We start from the raw sequence: 12,850 nt of genomic DNA on the forward strand, positions 1-12,850 counted from the left end.
TGCCGGAAAGTTTCGTAATTCTTACTTCTCATTCGATTCTTAAAAATATAATGTAGGCTTTTTTTTTATTATTATTATTATTTTTGTTAGTATTTCCGTTTTTCACTACAACAACTGTATAAAAACAACTTTGAAAGCTAATTTATCTATCAAGAAAAATGTTGTATGATATACCTTATTCACAAAAATTTTCTGAGTTGATTTTCTTGAATAGACTAGTGACAAATTAGAAAAATAGTAAACTTTTAATTTTTAATATAAAAATGTATGAATATTCTTTGCTTTGAAGTTTCACTGAAATAGTTATTCTGTGAAAAGTAACACCTACTTTAAATTCGTCCTCTCACTTTAAATTTGATTGGTTCTCAAAACATTCTTTTTTTTCGTTTTTTTTATGACATGCATATTTAGCATCAGTTGTATGCTTGAAAGCTAAAATTATCACTTTTTTTTACAATTTTTCCATAAAAACTCTCGACAGCTAAAGCAATCATTTTCTCTACATTCATACCTTCACCCAATTAAATATTTCAGAATATTCAGACTATTTCTAAAAGCTTCGAGCATGATCCTTTAAATAGTACTAACAGTTTTGCCATGTAAAATCTTCCAAAACAATTGCTGCTAAGACACACATTGTTTACATGGAGTGAGTATAGAAGTATGCCGACCAGATGGCAGAGTTGTTAGCGTGCCTAACTGCAGAGCCAATGTCTGCAGGATCGAATCCTGCTCAGGGCATGACTGTTTCGCGCTGTGTATTGTTTTCTGTTGTGTGTTTGGAAGATACCAGAACTTTTTATAACTATAACTTTGTTTATTTCCTTCATGAACAACTGGACTTCTAATAAGCGTTTTACAACATAAAGTCCATCATCTAATAAAGTAGAAAGACATCAGCATACCTGCAAACTTTCACTCTTTCCGAGAAAGGATTTTCAGAGTGGTTGTAAAACAATAAATGAAAAACAATGACTCAAAAATATATTTATATTTTGATCCCGCTGAAATTCGCTTGCGCAAACTTGGACTTGGATATGTAGTTGCTCGAAGTACCTGCCCGCGAATGCGGGCACCTCACTTCTTCGTCTATTTGCTGGCCCTAGGGCAACTGAGACTAGTGGCTTTCAGAGAAAAGAGAATGAAGTTTACTAACATTGGTTAGCTGTCTATGGGTTAATTACCGGGAAAGTCCCTATAGTCATTGGCATGTTAATGAAACAATGAATTGAAAAATAAATATGTACAGGATAATTTACAATAAGGTGAAATAGGAAAATTACATTATAATATATTTACAGTATTTACATATTGGCATAGTTAATATATCGATTAGTGTGAGACTCTGATACAACGATGACCCTGTCGTCCCGGTAAACGACCGCTCGTACCGGGTTGCTCGTCGTTTTAAGTTTAATAGACCTACAGCTTGCCCGGATGGGACCCTACAGGGTTGCTCCTTCACCACCGGGTTCGCTGTAGGCCTAGAGTCATGTCTGTGAGTGTTTGTGTCTGTATTTTAATTGTATGCGGTCTTAAAGTGTTTGGATAGTATCATATCCGATCATTGAAAGTTTGTTATGGGATTATAATCTTTCGCTGGCGCAAAGATTATTATGCTTACATATATTTATTGTAATTATTTATATGTAGTGGTGGTCAACTTCATTTATAATTATAATTCAAAAAGTTAATTGGAATAACCCGAGTACTGCTATCATTTTAAAAATGAAAATAAAATCTTCCGGAAAATCCGAAAGAGTTGGCAGGTATGCATCAGTACTCGGCAGCTTAGGTCCAGCCATCGCTGAAAGCCCCTATATAGCAAGACGGAAAGGAGAAAAAATTGGTATGAAAGATATTTCATTCTAGCATTTTTTTCGAGAAAAATAAAATATCTGTAACTACCAAGATTTGTTTTATAATTTTAGCATAGATAAAAAAATGTTTCTAATTTCAGATAAAGTAGATATTTTTGAATAATTTAAAAAAATAATAAGTAAACTCCACCATAAAACTAACTATAAATGAAATGGTTTTACTACCAGCCATTCCTATTTTCCGTCTCGCTTTCACCCTTGGGTCCAGCACACTTCTCCGGTAGTGATGTGCCAATCGATTCATTTAAATGAATCGATTCTTTAGAATCAATTCACTAAAATGAACGGTTATATGAATCGATTCTTTGATTCTTTTTTTAATGGTCGTTATAATAGAAGAGTCTTTATAAAAGGTGGTCGTACAAATTAGTTTAGACTATTTTGGTATTTGAATTAGTTGATCTAAGTCAGGGGCTCTCAATATTTTTCTGCCATGGAACTCTAAATAATTAACGTTCTTTCGGCGGAACACCTGATAAAAGTACTATCTCGTGTTGCCGCTGTAACCTTTCCACGGAACCATAGGGCTTTTCGGAACACCAATTGGGGACTATTAATTTAGATCTTACGCTCTAGGGTGCAGAAGAAGAATATTCCAGTTAAGCGGTCAGCCGAATGTGGCTAAAAAAAGTACCAATTAGAGAAACCCTTGCAATTCTTGGCGGAACTCTAGGGTTCCATGGAACACCATTTGGGAACCACTCTTTTAGATCCTATACTCTAGGGGTCAGAAGTTGAATGTTCTACTTGGGTGGCTATAAAAGTACTATCTCGTGTAACCGTTGTAACTTTTCCACGGAACCATTGAGCTTTCCGGAACACCAATTGGGGACTATTAATTTAGATCTTACGCTCTAGGGTGCAGAAGCAGAATATTCCAGTTAAGCGGTCAGCCGAATGTGGCTAAAAAAAGTACCAATTAGAGAAACCCTTGCAATTCTTGGCGGAACTCTAGGGTTCCATGGAACACCATTTGGGAACCACTCTTTTAGATCCTATACTCTAGGGGTCAGAAGTTGAATGTTCTACTTGGGTGGCTATAAAAGTACTATCTCGTGTAACCGTTGTAACTTTTCCACGGAACCATTGAGCTTTCCGGAACACCAATTGGGGACTATTAATTTAGATCTTACGCTCTAGGGTGCAGAAGCAGAATATTCCAGTTAAGCGGTCAGCCGAATGTGGCTAAAAAAAGTACCAATTAGAGAAACCCTTGCAATTCTTGGCGGAACTCTAGGGTTCCATGGAACACCATTTGGGAACCACTCTTTTAGATCCTATACTCTAGGGGTCAGAAGTTGAATGTTCTACTTGGGTGGCTATAAAAGTACTATCTCGTGTAACCGCTGTAACTTTTCCACGGAACCATAGGGCTACCCGGAACACCAATTGGGAACCATTAATCTAGATCTTGGGCTCTAGGGTTCAAAAGCAGAATGTTCCACTTGGGTGGTCCAGTTGAATGTGGCTGTAAAAAGTACTAACCAGTGGAGCCCCTATAATTTTAAACGGAACCCAAGGGTTCCGCGAAACACCATTTAGGAACTGCTAATCTAGGCAATGCTAATAATTTTTTTAGAATTTTAATATTTTTATGATTTTTTTAATATTTGTTTGATTCATCAATTTTATTAAAAAATAATAATTTTTTTAAAAAAAATTGTTAATATAAAGACCAATAATGAATAATAAAGATATTCGTAAAAAAATAAAACGTTAAATTCACTTATAATAATGAAAAAAATTCAAATTGTATAACGTGAAACAAAATAAAAAAATAGTTCAATTGCGTTTTAAAACTTAAAAAATTAAAACTTGAAAAAGTGAGAGGATATGCATTGATATTCAATAAGTTTGTATAAAAGTATCCCTAACAAAAAAAAAAAATAGAAAAGGGGAAAAAAAAAAGAAAATAAATAAAATAATTAAAAATATCCCTCCCCCCTGCAGTAAAAGAATATTTACTCTAAATACTCACATTTTTCGCAATAAACAGTTTTTCAATCATTAAAAAAATAAATATTTTTTTTTATCTTTTCTTAAAAAAAATAAATAAAATAAATAAATAAAAAAATAAATAAAAAAAACCTGTCTTTTTTTCTGAAAATTTTTAGTTACTTGCCCCTTTTCATAACCCCCATCCCTCTGAAGGCATCTTTTAATTTTAGAAAAAAAGATAATAGCGAAAAGAATCGATTCGTGTCTCAAAACAGTTCTTTTAATGTTAAAAGATATAAAACCGCTCAAATGAATCATTTAAACAGTTCAGTGAATCGAATGCAATGTTAAAGTATAGGAAAACGACTCAAAGGAACTGATTGGAAATCCAAATCAACTCTTTGAGCCGATATCAATGTTAAGAGATACGAAACGACTCAAATGAATCGTTTAGAAGTTCAATTCAACTCTTTGAGCCGATTTCAATGTTAAGGGATAGGAAACAGTTCAAAAGAATCGATTCATTTGGCTTTATGATTCTTTTAATGCTAAGAGATAGGCAAACAGTTCATTGAGTCGTTTATTCGACTCTTGATTCTTTTTCTCGCATTCGGCTCATTTTTAACCAATCAGAGGATCGTTCATTCGATTCTCGACTCTTTTTGTCTCATTCAACTCATTTTCAACCAATCAGAGATTTGCATTCATACGTAAGTTCATTACCCAATCCGCGCAACGGTTTCATTTTCTATGGCTCTCGCTCCTTGGCATAGAATAAACGATAACATAAAACTCTGCTTTACTTCATATTTACTGAAATTTATAAATCGAAAATTAAACGTATGAATGAAAAAATTCGCTCTTTAATATTAAAGGACTGAAAAGTAATATCTGAGCTTTACAGCATTAATATCTTTTTTATTTGAAAGGAAGAACCGAAACTGGAGAAGACAGCTTTTCAGTTGTTGTTGCCATTTTTAAATTGTTGTTTATCAATAGAATTTATTAATTTCGTAGATGAAAAGAAAAAAAGAGAGAGTGATGCATACAGTACGTATTGCATTAATAGCATTTTCAATTCCCTTCATCCTTCAAGTTCCTCCGGAAACCGGTTGTGCGCTAACGTTGACATCGGGGTCATTCTCATCGGATGCGATTTTTCCGCTTGCGAAAACTCTCACACATACGAGTACCTTATTGGCTAGTTGTTTGCATGTAAATATTTTCAACCAATCAGATTGTCATTCGCATGATACTCGAGTGAGAATGGACCTGTGTCTATTCCACTGAGATAGGATTTTATCAAACTCCAATTGTAAACTGCTGTTTGTAGAAAATGCAACACCATGAAAGAATCATCAGAATCAAATGAAATTTAATGCAGAAACGACTTGTACTGATACAAATAAATGATGAAATTTTTAAAACAAAAGAAACAAATTAAGCGTCCGAAATCAGTATTTGGTGCAGCCACCACGCGCTGCAATAAGTGCTGCTATACGACGTGGCATGGAGTCAAACAGATGTTGAATATCTGCTTGAGGAAGAGAATTCCATATCGCTTGTATGCGCAACCAAAGCTCGTCTTTGGAAACTGCAGGACGCGGATCACGAGTGAGACGCCGACCAACCATATCCCACACGTGCTCAATAGGCGACATATCCGGCGAATAAGCAGGCCAAGGAAGAAGTTGCATGCGTTGTGCTGAACAGAAGTCTCTAACAGTCCGCGCAACATGTGGGCGTGCATTATCCTGCTGAAAGATAGCTCCAGGGATGCCTTGAAGGAAAGGAACGACTTCGGGCTGTAGCACTTCACGGACGTATCTGTTGCTATTGAGATTACCCTCAATTCGTATCAAATTGGATCGTCCATGATACGAAATCGCACCCCAGACCATAACTCCGGGTGTTCGACCACTATGTCGTTCAATAATACACTCAGGAAGGCAGCGTTGACCGGCATAACGTCTAACACGAACACGGCCATCATGGGTCCACAAATTGAAGCGTGATTCATCTGAAAAGACAACTTGGTGCCAATCAGCTCGCCAGTCTCTGTGCTCAAGAGCCCACTGCCGACGCAGCCGTCGATGATCCGCCGTGAGGGGAATCCTGTATAATGGCACCCTTGCACGCAATCCACGGCGCAGCAGACGACGACGAATTGACGAAGCCGACAATTGTACACCTGTAGCAGTAGACCAATGTGCTGCCAGCTGCCTGGAGGAAGCTGTGCGATCATTCACCGCCATGCGGAGCAGGTGTCGATCATCGCGCTCTGACGTCACCTTCTGTCGTCCAGTGCCTGTTTTTCGAGTTGTTCGGTGCTCGTCGGTCCACTGCTTCCAAACTCGCATCACTGTGGAACTGTTCCGCTGCATACGAGCTGCTATTGCGCGATAGGAAAATCCTCCTTCTCGAAGGCCGATTATCCTCCCTCGTTTAAACTCCGTAAGTTGCTTGAATTTCTTATTCTTCCGTCGTGGAGGCATACTCAGGTCTCACTAAACGTTTGCCACTAACAAATAATCATAAACTATTTTCAACGTCCCGCTACAGCACTTTATTTATACGCTTTCAGCATCAATTCAGTGGGCGCTGCGCGCGCCACGCGCGCGCGATGGCTCTGAAACTTTATTAATTTGCATAATATCCTATAATTGACATTTGCTGCGAATTTCATTTGATTCTGATGATTCCTTCATGGTGTTGCATTTTCTACAAACAGCAGTTTATAAACGAAATGCTGTATCAAATGCATATGCGGATGTTTAGTAAGTATAAGTACTAACTCTGAATAAGCTTATAAAGTGTAGAGTACAAAATATTGTTAAAAAAAAAAAAGAAAAAGAATCGATTCTTTTTCAAAAACGAACTTGATGAATCGATTCACAAAAAAGAGTTGATTGAAATATCGATTCGTTCGTTTTTCGCACATCACTATTCTCCGGGAGAGAGCTGAAGTCGAAGTGGCATCTGATCGACGGTGAGCTGTTTTTTATCCTCTTTGAGTGTAGGCGCGCCGTCCGGGAGCTGATTTGCATCTTGAGAGATCTGATTCTTCCAGCCGCGTTGCATTTTAATGAAGATGACGTTCTATGTGATGAGCCTTTGATGAAGCCACAAGTGTGCTATGTGAATGTGGCCCACCCTTTGAACGGGTATCTGCGGCACTGTTGCGGGGGTATAGTTGCTCACCTCTGAACTTAGGTTCACAGATGCCTACTGTGTAACGTTAAATGAGTAACACTTGCGGTATTTTTCGAAGTGAAGAGCGAAAGTTCAGTACATGCCATTAAAATTTTTTTAAAAGAAGTATAGTGTTTTCATAGTTTACTCCGACCCCTGTAGTAATATTTTGTTGGGGGGGGGGCACAAAACTAAGGCGAAATCAGAATTTGTTCAGTGAGCTCACACTTAGAAACGCTTTAAAAGGAGGGAGCAATGATTGATAGAATAAACTAAGGAGAAGAGTCTCTAGTCCAGCAGTTCCAAATTTTTTTGGACGGTGGAACTCAATATAATCATCCTTCTTTCGATGGTACCCCGACATTATGAAGAAAGTTTATTAAGGTAATAGTGAACTTTATATCCAAAAGAAGACAACATTTATTAACAGTACGGTATATTTAACATCGTTTTAATATCAAGAATCTTAAATTAATTTTTATGACTGGCAGTTAAATTTGTAGTACTTGTGCTATATCTAGTTCTAAATTTGTTTTTGGTGTTTATACATAAGCTGAAAATGAATAGAATAAGCTGAGTTACGGATAATTTCAAAATAAAACTTATCGGCTATAAACGTTAAAAATGGTTATTAGGAAAACATATATCCTTGTTAAAAAATTTCAACATATTGATTGATTTAAAAAGCTCGACATGAAAAACTAATGCAATATATTATAAACTATTTCAATATAATGTTATTAGAAATATTATATTTTCTTTTTTTTTAAAAAAAAAGAAGATATTTCTTTTTCCTTGGTCACTTTTAAAATAATTTCGTGAATGCAAACAAATTAATACAAAAATAATAAATCATGAATTATAGATTGTATTGAAATATAATAAGAGGTTTTAAACCTAATCACTGTTTAAGTGCCGCGGAATCCTAGAGTTTCGCAGAACATCATTCAGAAATCGCTGCTCTAGTCTTTTAAAAAATTAATTAGTTATTGACTTAAATTTGGAATCAAATAACTAAAAAAAATTATAAGTAATATCTAATTTGTTACTTATAATTTATATTATACATAATATCTACTAAAGGTTTATCTTCTAAAGAAAATGGAGTTTTTTTTTTCCTAGTAAAAGTAGAGCTTGTTTCTGCTGCCAGAGTAACGCCCACTTATTTTCACAATGGATTTTGTACTACCGTAGTATGATTAAACGTAGTCTACGTTCAATCATCCAAAATAAAGCTTTATACGAAAAATATAAAATTAAATTTTTTTTCTAAAATGTAATAAAAATTTCAGAAACTCGAACAATTTGATAATAATTCTATATTTTTCATGAGTTTATAATCAACTAACGACATGACAACTAACATGAAACATAGTTTGAAAAGAATTTGATCTTAAAATAAATAAAAAGTCTGATTCGTTACTACCGTTAATATTTAAAAGATAAAGTTTATAACATTTTCAAAAAAAAATTATTAGTTAATAAGCTAGTTAAGTTGTATACTATTTATATCTCATGCTCTGCGATCGTTATTAGATAATGATCGTGTGAGCAAGTTAGGAAAGTGGGCAGTTACTGTTATTATTTGGATATAAATTGATCGTTTTAATTAATCAAAGTTCAATATAAATTAATTCATTGTAATCGGTATAAAAAAATTTTGGAAAATTAATCGATCTAATCAGTTTTTAGTAAAATTAATCTATATCATCAATTTTTAATGTAGTTAATTAAAATAATTAATCGTTATACTGAGTAATCATTTTAATGGCAAGTGATGATTTTTAATAAACAATGTATATCGTAGTACGCAATATAGTAATATGACTTTTAATAACCAATATGTGACCTTATTTTATTATTGTAAAATGTTACAATAACAAAAGAAAAGCTTTTATCTCAGATAAAATATTAAATAAAAACTCATAATTCTTCGCGTTACTAATATTTTCATAATGATATTACAGCGAAAATCTAACGTCAAAATTTTTGTAGTTGAGTTATTGGCATTTAAAAACTGTGAATGATGACATTAATTTACTATTTTATATTATAAAATAATGATTTCTTCATTAAATGTACAGTAAAATGCAAACTTAATCGCAAGTAAATTTAGTAATGTTGTCAAACAAAAAATAACACCGTATTGATGAAATTCTTCATAGCTTTTCAGCATTTTATGAAAAAAATTTTCTCCCTTATAAAAGAAAAGAATGCATGGTATGAAAACAAAAATTTATTTAATTTTGTTGTTATGATGAGGAATTTAGGTATTTCCAAAATTTTACGTTTATTTTATCCTTGTCTGGTAGAATTAATTTAGTACACCAGAATGTTATAAGAGCCAACAGATGGCGCCACTAAGCATTTTCTTTTAAGTTTTGCTGTTCGAAAAGGGAAAAAAACACTTAGCCTGGATATAAAAACACTCTATTGGATATAAAAAATTTAACAGCTTTATTTTTTTTTTAAATTTAACAGCTCCACCGCCGTGGCTTCGCCACAGGTGCCCACTGGGTAACGAGAAGAGAGTAGCAGTTCTTGCACTCCTGGCCAATGGGACAATACATCCCTAGTGCCCACCATTAAAAAAAAATTATTAGAATTACTGAAATTTTTATTGCATTCAATAAATACACCTTCTACATGGTTATTCCTCGATGATTTCTATTAAAGTACATTTTCGGAATTCTTGTCAAATTATGATCATGCCAAGAATTCTTGCCTTGTAAAATATATACAGACTGCTTTTCGAAAATTAGCACTCTTAAAATTTGAAAGAAAAAAAAACTTTCCAATGAATAAGTTCACTCCTCTACCTCTCTCTCAGATACGTATGTCATTATCATTGTTGATCTTTCCATGGAGGTGTAGTATTTTGAGTATTAGTAATTATAGATGTCCTAGGCGGAGTTGGAAATTTCTTATATCTCGTTGAGCTGCCGTGAAGCTGCATTAACAGATCCGTCGATTATGTTGAGTCGATGATGTTTTTTCAGTAGTTGGTGAATCTGATAAACATTAAAGCGAACTGTGATCACACAAAGACAAAAAGAAGGGTCGTGGTCTTATAGATGCTGACTGGTGATTGGCCATTGATGTAAGCCTAAGTAGAGCTGTTCGGTGTTTGATCAGAAGCTCAGGATTTTGAGTCCAAGTAATAAATTGAAGACTTCCTCGTTTTGAATAATATTTCCAGTTCTGTGAGGAATATAGAAAGTCGAGCAGTTTATGGGACGCCATTTTCAGTTGAAAACACTGAATCATCGTCTCAAAGAAGTAGAGACATAGCATCTTGAAATCGTAAGCGTGGTAATTTAGGAGGACTACTGACAAAAATTTCAAATGCCGCCACGGATGCAGCACAACAATCTGAACCGGATATTTTCGAACTCGAAGCCCACCTGGATACTGTGACTAATATGCACGAGGAATTCGATACTCTGAAAAATGAGTATTACAAAATGCTCAATGGTGATGAGCTAGAAAAAAACCGAGTTACTACTGTGTCACATTAATAAGGAAATTCAAAAGCAAGAGGTAAGCCTAAAAACCTCGATTAATAAACTCAAATTTAAAGTTGTTTCAAATCGAAACATAGGAATTGCAATACATGAAAGTCGTTCTATACTGTGCAGCCCTGCCAACTTTTAATCCCTTCCATTATCATTTTTCCCAGTGGTATTAAAATGGAATTAAAACTTCAATTTTAAGCAAACAAATACGTTGTATTTGAGAAAAATTAAGTTCACAACCATGATTAGTAACGCATATTAATATATAAACTTAATTTTTGTAAGAATAGTGGTGATCAAAATCATTTAAAAATTAAATTTGTAAAAGAAAAAATAGTATATATTTACTACCACTTTAAATATGAAAATAAAATCTCCGGCAAAATCCGGGAAAGTTGGTAGGTATGTACTATGTGATCAAACCAAAAGAGCTTCTATTAAGTTACCGAACTCATTTTTAACGATAAAATACAAGAGTGAAATTTATTTAAATTCCATTTCACTAGCATAATAACTGAAAATACGGAACTTTCAGAAAATGAACAACTTTATTACGGACGTGGATCCTCAAGGGGTGAAGCGAAGGTAATCGGACGATAATTTTGCATCATTATTCAAGGTGTTGGAACAGCTATATGAAAACAAAAGACTCATTGCTGACTATAATATAAAGACTTTCCTAAAATGCATCCTGTTAAACAAGAAACTGCAAGAGAGCTTTTGTAACATTTTGGACAATATCAAGAAAAATAATAAATTATTAAAAGTACTAGATTTCGCTAGACATAAACTATCCTGTGTTTTATTATCACATATCATTTTGGGTGAATCAGACCGCGAAACTCGTAAGCAGTTTGAATTAACTGGTAAAGATAATGAAGTGCCGGATTTTGATACATTTTTGGAATTTTTAGAAAGAAGATGTCAAATTTTAAATAGTATTAATGCTAATATTCCCTCTAAATTTAATTCTGATTGATTGACGTCTTATTTGGTTAAATCCAACAAATTTCAAAAATTATGTTTCGCTTGTAAATATCTATCATATGCATTATCTCACTGTGAGGAATTTAAAAAGATGAAACTATCAGAACGAATTAATTTGGTGAAGAAAAATAAGTTCCGCTATAATTGTTTAACCGATTCACATCATTTCAATCAATGTAATTTGAAAAGCGCTTGTTTTATGTATAAAAAAAAAGATTTAATCATCACACAGTATTAGACGAATATTCATCGCCGTTAAACAGCAGCTTTCTCACTGCAGTCAAAACAAACTTGGATATGACGCAACCGTATCTTCCAGCTGCAAACTCAATTGAACCGCAATGCTTAGAAATTTCTCAAAATCTTTCCTTCTCAAATGAAAATAACTGTCTTACCATAACTAATGGGCAGGCCTGGACTGGGATCTAAAATCGGCCCGGGCATTTTAGAGATATCGGCCCTCTACTTCACATAAATACCGCATGAGCGAAGCGTACGCGGCTGCTCATGTATCATTTTTAGGCATTTTTTACTTACAAATTCTCATGAACGTAAGTTAATTTATCGAAGTAAGAAAGTAGATAAAAATTGCTTAATAATCCTTTATAGAATATATTTCAGTTTAAAATACATGGTTCTTATGAGGAAACATAGGTGGATAAAATTAAAAAGGAGGTGAAAGATGAAGAGTAAATAAAAATATTTATTATACTACATATACATGAATGATTTATATAAACATTTTTGTAAAAATGGATTTAATGCTTCTTCAAAAGTCATTAAATTAAAATTTAATTTAATGACTCTTGAAGAAGCTCGCTATTTTCTGCCACTTTATCAATTGTGTTGTCGCTATCCAAGTTCATTAATATATCTTTTTCTATTTCCATTACCATGAGATCATTCAAATTATTCGAAGATAAAGTACTCCTCATTCGAGTTTTAATTACTTTTAATGTGAAGAATGATCTTTCACAAGCCACCTGACTTATTGACAATGCTAGTAAAAATTTTAATGCTAGACCAATTAAATTGTAATAATTGGTCAATAAATTGAATCTCTGTAATATCTTGTAGCAACAAATAACACAATTTTTGCACGCACTGCTTGTCTCACATTTTAGACTTCTTTTTCTGTTTCCAAAGTTAAGTCGTTATTATCTTCATTTGAATGATCTCTGATTATTTTATAATCTTCTAAGTCAGAATTTTTCAGTTTTTCCCAATATAAAGCTAAATTTCTTAGTTCAATCCGCAAATTTTCACCTATAGCTATTTCGTCAAATTTTAGCATGAGTTTGCTTAACTCATTTCGTTCGCCAGATTGAACTTTGTTAA

This window comes from Parasteatoda tepidariorum, chromosome 4, assembly GCF_982258835.1.
Source record: "Parasteatoda tepidariorum strain Cologne lab strain chromosome 4, Ptep-v5.0, whole genome shotgun sequence".
Taxonomy (NCBI): Eukaryota; Metazoa; Arthropoda; class Arachnida; order Araneae; family Theridiidae; genus Parasteatoda; species Parasteatoda tepidariorum.